Consider the following 12,390-nt stretch of genomic DNA (forward strand, 5'->3'; position numbering starts at 1 on the left):
AAGCCCTTATGGTGTTTATGTGGTGGTAATACTAAAGTGTAGTGATACCAAGGATTCAAAATGTTGATAACGTATGGTAGTACCTTATGGTGATACGAAGGAACGAGAACACCTGGCTCCAAATTCTGATGAAGAGCACTCCAGGGTGAAACTATGGATCTCCCATCCCTGTTTTATCACAGAACACCTCAAGCGTATTTTCGGTTAGCCAGTATGTTAAGGCTCCCATGTTTACAGGTACTATTCGCTTACAAATATCCAGGCCTTATTCGAGATTCGAGTTGGCTTTAGCTCAATGGCAGCAATCAGAAACAATCAGTATAGGAAATAGCGGCTATTTCTAAGATTCTGGTCGCGTTGGTCTGCGTTGTTAATCTAAGCGAGCGAATTTAAGAATAAACCGTTTTGCATGCGCAGAATGATAATTAATTAAAACCATAGACGCTGCCAAAAACAAAAATAAAATTATGCATGTTTATTCAACTTAGCTGTCTCCGTAAGCATTCCCAATCTGTTAAAATTAAATTTGAACGATATGTGCATCAACTATCTTATTTGGCGACACTAAAAATATGAAAACTCTCCTTAAAAATCGTTTTTAACACAGATAATTTACAAAGTGTCCAGATATAGCAGAACTGCAAAATATTCACTAAAATGTTTTTATTGCCAGGTCTATGAGCTCTCACTGTCCAGTACACCCAAAAGACCCAAGGAAATTTCTCTTCAAAATTCATTTTAAATCATTTTTATAATTTTCTTGGGGAAAAAGAGTCCCTTATTCTGTTCTTACGTACGAATGTGACGCAAAATTAATCTAGCTCTTAAGCTAGCTCAATTATTAATTCTAATCGTGAAAGATTATACTGGCGCCGTCAACCATTTAGCGAAGGGTACTTTTTTTTTTCAATGGCGGGCAGTTGTCCGTAGCGGCTCCTAAGCCCAGAAGTGGTGGCCATTTTATTTTGGAGGCACCTAATAGGCAGCCACCGTTACCTACTATGAAGGGACAGACAATTTTAGATCAATGCCTTCGGGATTCGAACCCGGGCTATTCGGTATCTCATTTGGACTCCACTAACCACTTATACCCTATGTGGGCAGCTCAAAGGAGATAAGTATATAACTTTTAAAATCACTTACTTAATTTAATTCCAGGAAAAACTAATATGCGTAGTATAAACAACGAGACTGAAATTTTATTCGACAGAAAAGCATTCACACTGTAAGTAAAGTTTCTACAGTTACTTCGAAATAAACGTATGACACAATTTAATTTCAAATTGCAATAATAGATTTTCGTAAGCCGCGATAAAAATATTACTTTCATTTTATACGGAATATTAAATTATACGCAATTTTCCAGCATTTCATTTAAACATATTGAATTAACAGTTAAGGAATTTTGAATTAAATCGTCGATAGCGCATAAACCACAATAGAATAAATGCACTCTTTAAAGTTCACTATATTTATTTACCATAGCGACATTTCGGCGCTAGGTTAACTTAGCAATATTATATCTCATTGATTTTATAACTCAGAATGCACAAATTCAAATACTGTGATAAATCTAAAACGATATATAAAAGAAATGAAACAAATAAAAAAGAAACAGTTTTTCGCAGACGATTCAGCGCCGCTTACCTAACGTGCATGCACTACTAATTAATGCACTTGGCGGCAAGGCAAAAATACATAAAAATTCAAAAAATTTCATTAAAATTTGAAAGCTGTCGAAAAACATAAAACGCGAAGCACAGTTAAAACAATTAAAACAATGTTTACAAATAAAATTACAGTTTCAAAGCAAAAACAGGCTAATAACTTAAATGATAATTCCAGAATGAAGTAAGTATAATTTGATTTGTAAAAATAAAAGACGTTACTTTGTTGTTGCGAAGCTTAGTTTCTCTAGATCGGCAACAAATCCACTATTCTGTAAATTTCAAATGTAAACAAACACGGCGGCCATGTTAATCAAAAATTAGACTTAGCCGCAATTAACCAGAACCACTTATTTTTACCAAAAAATGCACAATTTACAAACATATAAGACTAAAGAAACTGAGATCACTGAGCCGAGTAACAGAGTGGTATATATATACATATATTTATATACTTTTGGTGCGGCCGATTGCAAACAAAATGCATATTATAGCAGACCTATATACAAAATTTCAACGTTCTGAGGGTAGTCGTTTTTTGAATTATGCGAGATACGTACGTACATACGTACGCAAAGACGTCGCGGAAATTTCTCTTTAAAATTCATTTTAAATCAGTTTTATAATTTTCTTGGGGAAAAAGAGTCCTTTATTCTGTCCTTACGTACAAATGTGACGCAAAAACATCGTTTTGCGATTCGATAGCTGTCAAAATGGATATTTTCGTTGTGTGTGTGTGTGTGATTATGGCAAAGCCTCAAGGGCCATCTGCCTAAAGGGAGGGATGTCTTTCGTAGAGGACTTTCTAAGGGAAACTGGCTCGTATACACGTTACACATGGGAAAAACCACGAAAACGCCCATGCAGCCAGCCCGTTCGCGGGATTCGAACCTCGGATCGAACTACCAGTGTTCAGCGACTTTACCGCTCGGCCGCTGGTCGGCCCGATATTTTCGTTGAAACATGATACCTGAAGCTTTTCGAGATTACAATACTTCTTTTTTACTTCGTACAAGGAAGTAAAAAAGGAATATTGCTATTTATTTTTCAGTTTAAAGAGTACAATTTGATAAATTACAAATAAATATGATTAATAATTTACTCCTGTGAGTACAAAAGGGTTGGGATTACAATAATATTCATAAGAATATATTTAGATTTTGGAATGTATTATACTAGATGATCCTAAATGATAAATATAAAGTATCATTTAAATCACTATGGTGTTAATATAATTTTAAAGCAACAGCAACAATTTTTAAGGTAATATTTCATCTTTTATTTATGATACATTAAACAGATAAAGAAATTTCATCGAATGCTGAAGCTTTCTAAATAAGCAAAATGGAAATGATTATCATTTACGGAATTTGTAGATTTTTTTATTATTCCTGAACAATTACAAGTTTCTAACTTTACTACTTTTATCACATCCTAAAGTGAAATGAACTAATTTCCTATGGGTTTATGTATCTTTTAGCTTTAACTGAGTTCTTAGAATAATATTCATATTTGACTAATATCTGCATAATGATTACATCTGCTCGACCCTATATCTGCCAATGATTTCCATTATTTCCCGCTAAACCATTATGCTTTTCATTTAAGAGGAATCCCTATTCATAAATCGTGATTTACTAGTTCTAAACTATATTTCCATTTGAGAATTTTCTGCTCCAGTTCTCCTCCTTCAGTTATAACGTAGAGAACATTAGGTTTTCCAAGTCGATAGGTGTGAGAAATTAAAAAAACCCTCTTCAAGATTCAAGTAATGGATCTTCTCAGAGTTGACTAGACATACTAGTCCCCCACATCAAGTAAGAAATCATAGTGGAATGCGATGATTCCTTACATTCTCCCCCATTTAAAAAGCAACTAAAAGGAATCGCACAGTCTATTCAAAACAAATCCAGATATTGACTATTTATCAACCATTGCACTTTATTTCAGATGCCACTGCAAAGATTATTAGATTTATAGCGCAAAGGAATGTGAAGAATCCAACATATCCTCACCGTGATTCAAGCAGCCAGGATGTGTTCAGTGTTAGCCGGACATCCTAATCGCTTACAATACGACAGCACACATTGAGGAATGTGATTGTTCGTTAAAATAATATTGCTAATAAAGAAGTTATGAAGCAGAGGAGAAAGTATTTTAATTCTAAATATTTACACCCAAATAAATGTATTATGAAAAAAAAATTCTTAAAAGGTATAATGCAAAATAACGAATGTTCTATTTAAATATAGACCGGACATTTAAAGGGAGAGGGAAATTTATTTATATTTGTTTTAATAGATCTTTTATTCTTTTATTCCATTCTTACATTTAGAGGTTGATAAAATAGACTTGTATGGGGGGAGGGCATTTCTCAGAGAATATAAGTTTCTTGTGAAAAGCCGATGCCAAATAATGTCATACGTTTTATCACGCATCTTGGACATTTTCGTAAGAACATTTTAGATAGGTGTCTTTTACAAATGACGTATGACTTTTTCTAAAAGGATATGTGGGCGGTAGAAGGTAATTTTGAATCTGCTGCCGTTCAGCAAAATTCATGATGAAGATTCTGATGAAAGTTTTAGCAACAGAATCATACTTAAAGTCTATGACTACATGAATCTGTAACTCATTTTATGGTAAAGCTTAAAACGAACTATGTTCATGAACAGTACACATGTACTGCAAGAGTCCAATTTAAACATTGTTGCTATTTTTCATAATGTACGGTTATGAGGGAAAGCTTTAGACTTCCGCTAGAAACATGCTGGAATGTTTAGGCAAATAGAATGAACTAAAGAGGCGTTATTTTTCATGTAATGCTGCAGGCAAAATATGCATCAAAAGTGCGTATATTAATACTTGTTAAAACATAGATATTAATTTTGTAATTGATAAAACGATAATTCTAAAAGTGGTGATAAACTGGAAAATTTGCAAAGAACTGATTACATTGGTAAAGACTGCTGTGTTGTTTAAACTATAAACCTGCAGATTAATGATGATTTAAAGAATTTTGCTTACTTACTCAAAACGTTATTACACCAAGGTAAAAATATCACTAATTCTCATGTGAAGATTGTAAACTAGTCATTTATTTTATCTAATCAGTTATTTTATATTCAATATCTTTACTGTCATTCTCCCGTTCCTTTCTCCTGCCAGAATGCTAATTTTAGTTTAAACGTATTCAAATGAAGTAGGAAAGAGATAGTATTTAAAGGAAGGTTTTTCGATTGTTCATTCAGAACGTGTTTCGCATGTAGAAGACCATCTTACTATTTGAAATTATACGTTAACAGTTTATCTTCGGCGTTGCTTTATTCTTTCCAAGAATTCTTGTCACGCCAATATATGTTTGAGACAACTTATACGTTATTCATTTCTGTGTAGTCTTTGCATATACATTAGATAGTGATGATTGCAGTGAGTTATCAATACTTAGTAAGGTACCCTTTATTTTTGATTACAGCTTCACATCGACGTTTCATTGAGCTGACAAGAGTTTTTCACCTTTCGTTATTACATGATGCCAGGAAACAATTATAGCCTCAATTAGTTCCCTTTTATTTGATGGGCGCCTCATTCAGACAAGAGTTTTCAAACGGTGCCACACATTTTCGATAGGATTGAGGTCAGGACTGTTTCCTGGCCATGACAACAATTTAATGCTCTTTGTACGAAACCACTCTTTCGATATTTTGGCCGTGTGGCAAGGAGCAGAATCCTGCTGAAAAATAAACGAAGCATTGTTGGGAAAGACATCTCTGATGGAAGGTAGAAGTTTTGGTTCTAGAATAGTGTCAATGTATTTTCTGGCATTCAGTGTCCTATCGATGACATGAAGGCGACCAATACTATCTGCTGACATGCATGACCAAATCATAACACTAACTGGGTTCTTCACAGTTGCTTGAATGCAGTCAGGATGTAGCTCATCTCCTATTGTACGTCTTACATATTTTCGCCCATCACTACCGAATAACGATATCTTAGTTTCATCACTCCATATAACTTGTGACCACTGATCATCTGTCCAATTAATGTGTTCCTTTGCCCACTGTAGTCTTTTTTTTTTCTTTGCTGAAAATTAAGATAAGGCTTTTTTCGTGGAATTCTACCTCTCAGTCCAACATCTGTTAATCTTCTCCTGATTGTTCTTGAACTGACAGAAACACCAGCATCATTCAGATCACTTCTGATGGCCCCTGATGACATTTTTCTATCTTGGAGACATAGTCTTTTTATTCTTCCGTCATCAATAGATGTGGTGCACCTTTTTCCGCCTTGTCCTTCTTTTTTTTTATTGAATTTGTCTCCTGATATCGTAAACAAAACTTTCGGACTCCAGATGTAGTCACTAAACCACCCACCTGTCTTACAATTTCAGCATAGGAAAGACCACTTTCTCGTAACACAGTAATATTACATCTCTTTCTAGGTGTCCAATCTACTCTTTTATTTGATGTCATTGCTTCTTGACTAAATATTAAAAATTTTTACAAAAATTCCTACTTGTAATTTCAGTGTATAAGAAACAGGTCCTCCTTCTACAGAACAAAGCAAAATAGTGAATTGTTTCAATTGTAAACATGATGTCAGCTTCTACTGGCAGTTACTAACATTTGATTGGTTCTCAGAACAAGAACAGTGATTGGCCAGGAAAGCTAGACATTACAAACCACTTCATAACTGTGTTTTTTATTTATATTAAAGTACATATAACTTTTTTTGTATTGCAACTAATTGAATTTTGTGTTTTTTATTGAATTTAGTAATAAATTCTCTTTAAAATGATATATACAAGTTTGCATTTCACGAAACGTAACATTTTCTATAAGCATACAAAGTTCAAAAACATAAAAATTTCCAAAAGTGTCAACAATTTTGGCCACCACTGTAGTTTTAATATGAATTCACTACGTTCGCGTTACGTCATAAAAGCTGGCTGGTTATCTAAGCACGAGAAGGGCATTATGAAAATTATTTATGTTCTTATTAAAAGGGATTTTCACACCCTTCTTAATAATAAGTCACTTGGATCTATCAAGAGCCTCCATTTAGTATATGCTTTCCATTAACGTGAGACTACAATATATTTATTAGAGTAGATCAAAGATGATAGGACAGATCAGTGAGTTAAATAAAATGCAAGTTTCTCGGTTACATGATGGACAGCTTCTCAGTCAGTTAAACAGAAGGAAGAATCAACAGAGTCGTCGAGTCAAATTAGAACATCCGTTACATTAACAAAATCCATGATAACGGCACCATTCTGCCAATCTGTCTCCATCCTCAAAATTTCATTCAATACTTGCTGATTGTTTAAGAAATCTCCAGGAGGAAAATGATTTGAAGCAATGTAGAGTAATCATTCTTAAGAAAATGAATCAATATTTCACTTCGCTGAAGTTTATTATCACATTGTCATAAAGAATATCAGCAAATGCTGGAGCTCGTGCAATCGTCATCTCGATTCTAAAGCATTTTCTTTATAGTAACTGGCTGTAGTTATAAAATCCAAAAAAATAATTTTGCTTATATAAATGAATCTCTTTGCGTCTTGACGTAAATTTTCTTACCAGATATTCCATACTCCTAGCAGACACTTTATACAAAAAACCCTTGATAGGGGCATGGCCGATGTTGTTCTGCTCACTTCACGACTCCGGTGACAGAACTGACGAGACCGAGGTTTCCCTCGTGGTGCGGAAATAATGCTAATTAAAGTAATCGGGGCTTAAAATGTGAGGCTTGTCCTCACATTGCTCCTGTGAAGGTGTTACTTTTAATTTATATATCTTACACGTGAACACTCATAAAATCCAAAGCGCTAAAACTGCAGAAATGTAGAATTGGCTAAATTTCGAACTTAGTAATCCTGATCAAATACTTTAATAAATTGAGCTATCAGTTTATAATACTTCCTAGTAACTTGGGTAGTTACCACCAATTTCTATATTCGTAGTTATAGTACTTGGTAGTAACAACTCCAATTAATTTTGATGGAGCTGATCGGCAATCAGCTCCGCGTAATTCTTGTTATTGTTGCTAATTAATGCTCACTTGTCTGACTTGTATATGTAATTGTTGCTCACTTGTCAAGTAATTGCTGTTGCTAGTGCTCAGTTTTCTGTAGTATAGTCAACCCAAGCTCACGAAATTCATCGCGACAAGGATCGAAAGTTCACGCCTGTGGTTGGCAACAGCCTTGAGCACCGTACAGATGACAATGCGATTTAGCTCAGTTCCGCCCCTAGTTTTGATGGATAGCATCCCAGGAGGACGGGTCCGAAGGTCTCCCCCCCCTTTTACCCTACTAGCAACCCCTCCAGAAGACGTTCGGCTCGCCGCATATTTAGAGTGCCTCCATGCCGCACTATACATTTACCAACATCCATTCCTTCCCCGGGATACGAACTCAGAACTTTCGGCACGGCAGTCAGTGACGCTAACCTCTATACCAGTTGGGCGCTGCTACAAGTAATTTTTGTATAATGTTTAGAATCATGTGATTTGACGAAGATTGATTTTAGATTTGTCTTGAGAGAGTAGTACAGAGTCCAAAAGGGAGCTTTCGAAGCTATTCTTTACTGTATTTAGGTTGAGATTTCATCCTCGAATTCCAAAATACAAATAGATGATAGAGAAAGGAACAGGATGTTATTTCAAAATCAAATTAGTATTTTAAATGCGACGAATGGCGTTTGCTCTACTTTGCCATGTGAAACATCCAAGTCCGTATGTGGAAAAAGACAAAGCTTAACTGAGGTATTTTCAATCACAAACTTTATTCTTGAAACGTTTATCACAAAACTCACCTAGACAAGCGCAAAACATAAATAATCAATATCTCTGCAAAAAATTTCAGGTTCCACAATAGCCAGAAATAATCGCAAAACAAAATATTTCATAAAAATGGGCTTTCGAGATTTTATTCTGTTGTTTCAACCCATCCATTTGCTGATGTTGCGAAAAAAAATGTGCTTTTTTAAAAAGGAAGGAGGAGAACATGCCTTTTGATTTGGACCAAAATTTGACAGGAATATGGATTTATTACAAAAGCGAATCTCAGGGGTATAAAGAATTTGCCCTTTTTCCTGTTGCTTCAATAAAGAGTTTTTGGCCCCACATCAAGGAACGTAGAAATACTATTATATTAGCGTTAGGAAAAGCCATTCAGAGCATGTTCAAATTAAACTGAGTGACAATTGAGTTGTGCTTGACACTAAAGATTTCATCATCATTGTTATTACTTTTATTAATTTTTTTGTTTTCTAGGAAATTTTACGTTAATTAACAAGTTATTTATAATTTCGGCCTTTATTCTAACTTCTCGTTTCCGTATTTCTCACCAGAATGCAAATGAGTAACCAGTATTTAAGCTGAGGGTTTTGGAATTTAAGACAAAGCGTGTTTCTGGCGTCATGTTAGTTTCCTGCCAGATCTGATAGTTGTAATTATTCGGCTTTGCGGTCTACCGCTGCCGACACTTAAAATTCTTATGTTTCGGTACAGTAATAAGTCATCTTCTTGTACAGTAATTAATTATGTAGTTATTGACTACTTTTCCATGTTTAACTTAAATTTGGAGGTTCTGTTAACTTGTATAACCATGAATTGAGGCTTATATTGTAGCACAAGAAAGTGTCTTCTCGTTCTAATTTTTTTTTTTAGGAACGAAGGTGATTTTTCATCCCTCACGTCTTTTTCGTTGCTTCACACTTAGTGATAATTCCCTTTACTTCTTTTAAGTGTATTGAATTAATTAAGTTTGCGAGATCATTATAAAAAACTTAATATACCCGAAGTTTCCAAAAAAGGAAGGGAAAGATATCAAGAAAATAAAGTATGCAAAGATTATAAAACTGAAAAGAAATCATATTTTTATCTGAGAATGCTTAGTTTTAACACGTTGAGTGTCGTGGAGGACACCTATGGCCGACACTTGACTTGTCTACTGCGCCGTGGGGGCTACCGGTGACTGACGACACGACCAATAGTAAAAATACATAATTAGAACAAATATCGATACTCATAATTTTTGAAATAATACCATTGTTACTTTAATGGTTTGAAGAATAAGAAATCGCAAAAATGGTCTACAGCGCTTCGGGGGTCATCGGTGACATCCCACCACGAAAAATGCTTTAAATGCGTTACGTTACGCAGCGATAATATCATAGCAATGAACACGATTATATAACTCGACTTATCTTCTGTTGATAATATTTGAAAATAATACACATCGCATAATAAAAAATTCACGTCGTCGCCATGGGCAAGCCACGTAAAATGCGCGTTGCTGTCAATGTGTTAAGAAATGATAATAGACATGTAAGAAATGTAACATACTAAAAGAAAAAAAAAAAAAAAAAAAAAAAAAAAAAAAAAAAAAAAAACCTTCTATTTGGAATGAATTGTTCAAGATGACAAAAGGCAAGTGTTAGGAAACAAAATTGCTATGACATTATTCTATTGTAATATAACGCTACGCGAAGAATTGTGCACATACTCATTAAAGAAAGGATGAATGTTAGGATACAAAATTTCTATAATATTTTCTCTGCGTAACGTAACCTTACATGATGAATTGTGCACGTATTTGTAATGAAGGAAAAACTTTAAATAAATAAGGCGTAGCCATGCATTTATTTCACTGTACCACTTGTGCATGATCCTAGAAACAAATAATTCCCTCTACTGGCAACATTTTGTATTTTGCCACGACAGGAAATTCGCGAATTGAGGAGAATAAACAAACATTATGGTTCAGCACACTTTTGCAGCTCAACTGCCAAGGTAGCCGAAGTTTTGATCATTTTGCCTTTAGGTAAATCATATGCGGGCAAACAGTTCGTGTTCGACTGTTGATGACATGTAAATCTCCGTGCCAACTTAAAATCCGGGGCGCAGTAGCTCCTATTTTTAAAAGAACTGCATGAATATCAATTATAATTTGGAGTATAATACTTCGAAGACAGACGGAGCAGAAGTCTAGTCAGCAAGAAAAAAAGAAGCCAAATTAGTCGTATTTCCAAGATGGAAGTTTTACTGAAAAGGAAAAAGGCTGTGATTTGCAGTCCTGTGACTGGCTTTCAAAAGTTTCGATATTAGTTGTTTGAATTTCAGTTTGGAATTATCTACGTCACCAGTATTAAAGAATGGATAGAAAAAATGTCTAAATTAAATTTGAATAACAAAGGATTATTGTATGCTAATATTAGAATTTTGGTTTATATACCTTTTATGTTACGTATACATATACACGTATATGCAGATAAATATGATGACAGCAGTGTTCCATTTAAATATTTTAATAATTAATTGAATGCTGAAATGCACTCTAGTAAAAGGCTTGCGGGTGGAAAGTTTCTTAAACGGGTTAATACAAATACGTCCTGCAATCAGTTTTGCTTGCAGAAAGAAATATATATGTGTAGTACCACGGAAACCAGCCAGCCGGAAACGCTAGATGAGTTATGGTCTTGTGTGTGTAATAGTTATAGACTATATAATTATTATATAAGCGATAAGCGACGGAGGACGTGGGCACTGTCCCTTTACCATTTGGGTTAATCAGTACAGCACCACGTTCACCTTTATCTTACATTTCATATTACATTATATATTACGATACATGATTTACACATTGCATTATATACTACATATCAAATGAATACCTTACCCTCATATTACATTAACTTCACATCACCTTATTACATTAAAATTCTTTCCTAATAAACTCTATATTGGTACATTATAAAAGGGTTATTTTGCACAGGATTCGCATTAGACACAGGATACGCATTATATTATCATTATACACTGGGTACGCATTACATTATATAAGGGGAAATTAATGATATATAGGAACATTATACGCAGTAGTGGGTTATAAGCACGATACGGGTTAAATTATTCACAGGAAATTAGTTATACACAAGCATTGCATTAAACAGGATAAATTGTACACATGATAGGCTTTATACACTGGATGTCTATTGAATTGTCATCTGGACCATGCCAATTGTACCCGTTACTCGATACACTGCCTACATCGTTATGCATAATACTATGCATAATATTACACAGTTTGCATTCACATTGTTTCAGTTGGGCTTTGCATTGTGTGTCATGTTGCTCACACATGCGCATCAGTACATACTACATTACATACTACATTACATATTACATTACATATCATGATACATATGACACTATTACTATTACATTAAATAATACACTATATATTATGATATATATATGACACTATTACTATTACATTAAATAATACACTATATATTATGATATATATATGACACTATTACGAGTACATTATATATTATGATACATATGACATTACATATTACATTATATATGATGATATATATGACATTATTACGATTACATTACATATTACATTATATATGATGATGCATATGACATTATTAGGATTACATTACATATTACATTATATATTCTGATATGTATGACACTATTACGATTACATTACATATTATATTATATATTATGATATACTCGTATATGACAGTATTACGATTACATTATATATTATGATACATATGACACTATTACGATTATATTACATATTACATTATATATTATGATATACTATATGACACTATTACGATTACATTATATATTATGATACATATGACACTATTTCGGTTACATTTCATATTATGATACATATGAC

Source organism: Stegodyphus dumicola, chromosome 3, assembly GCF_044657685.1.
Source record: "Stegodyphus dumicola isolate Sdum_Otavi_A_Nest chromosome 3, ASM4465768v1".
NCBI lineage: Eukaryota > Metazoa > Arthropoda > Arachnida > Araneae > Eresidae > Stegodyphus > Stegodyphus dumicola.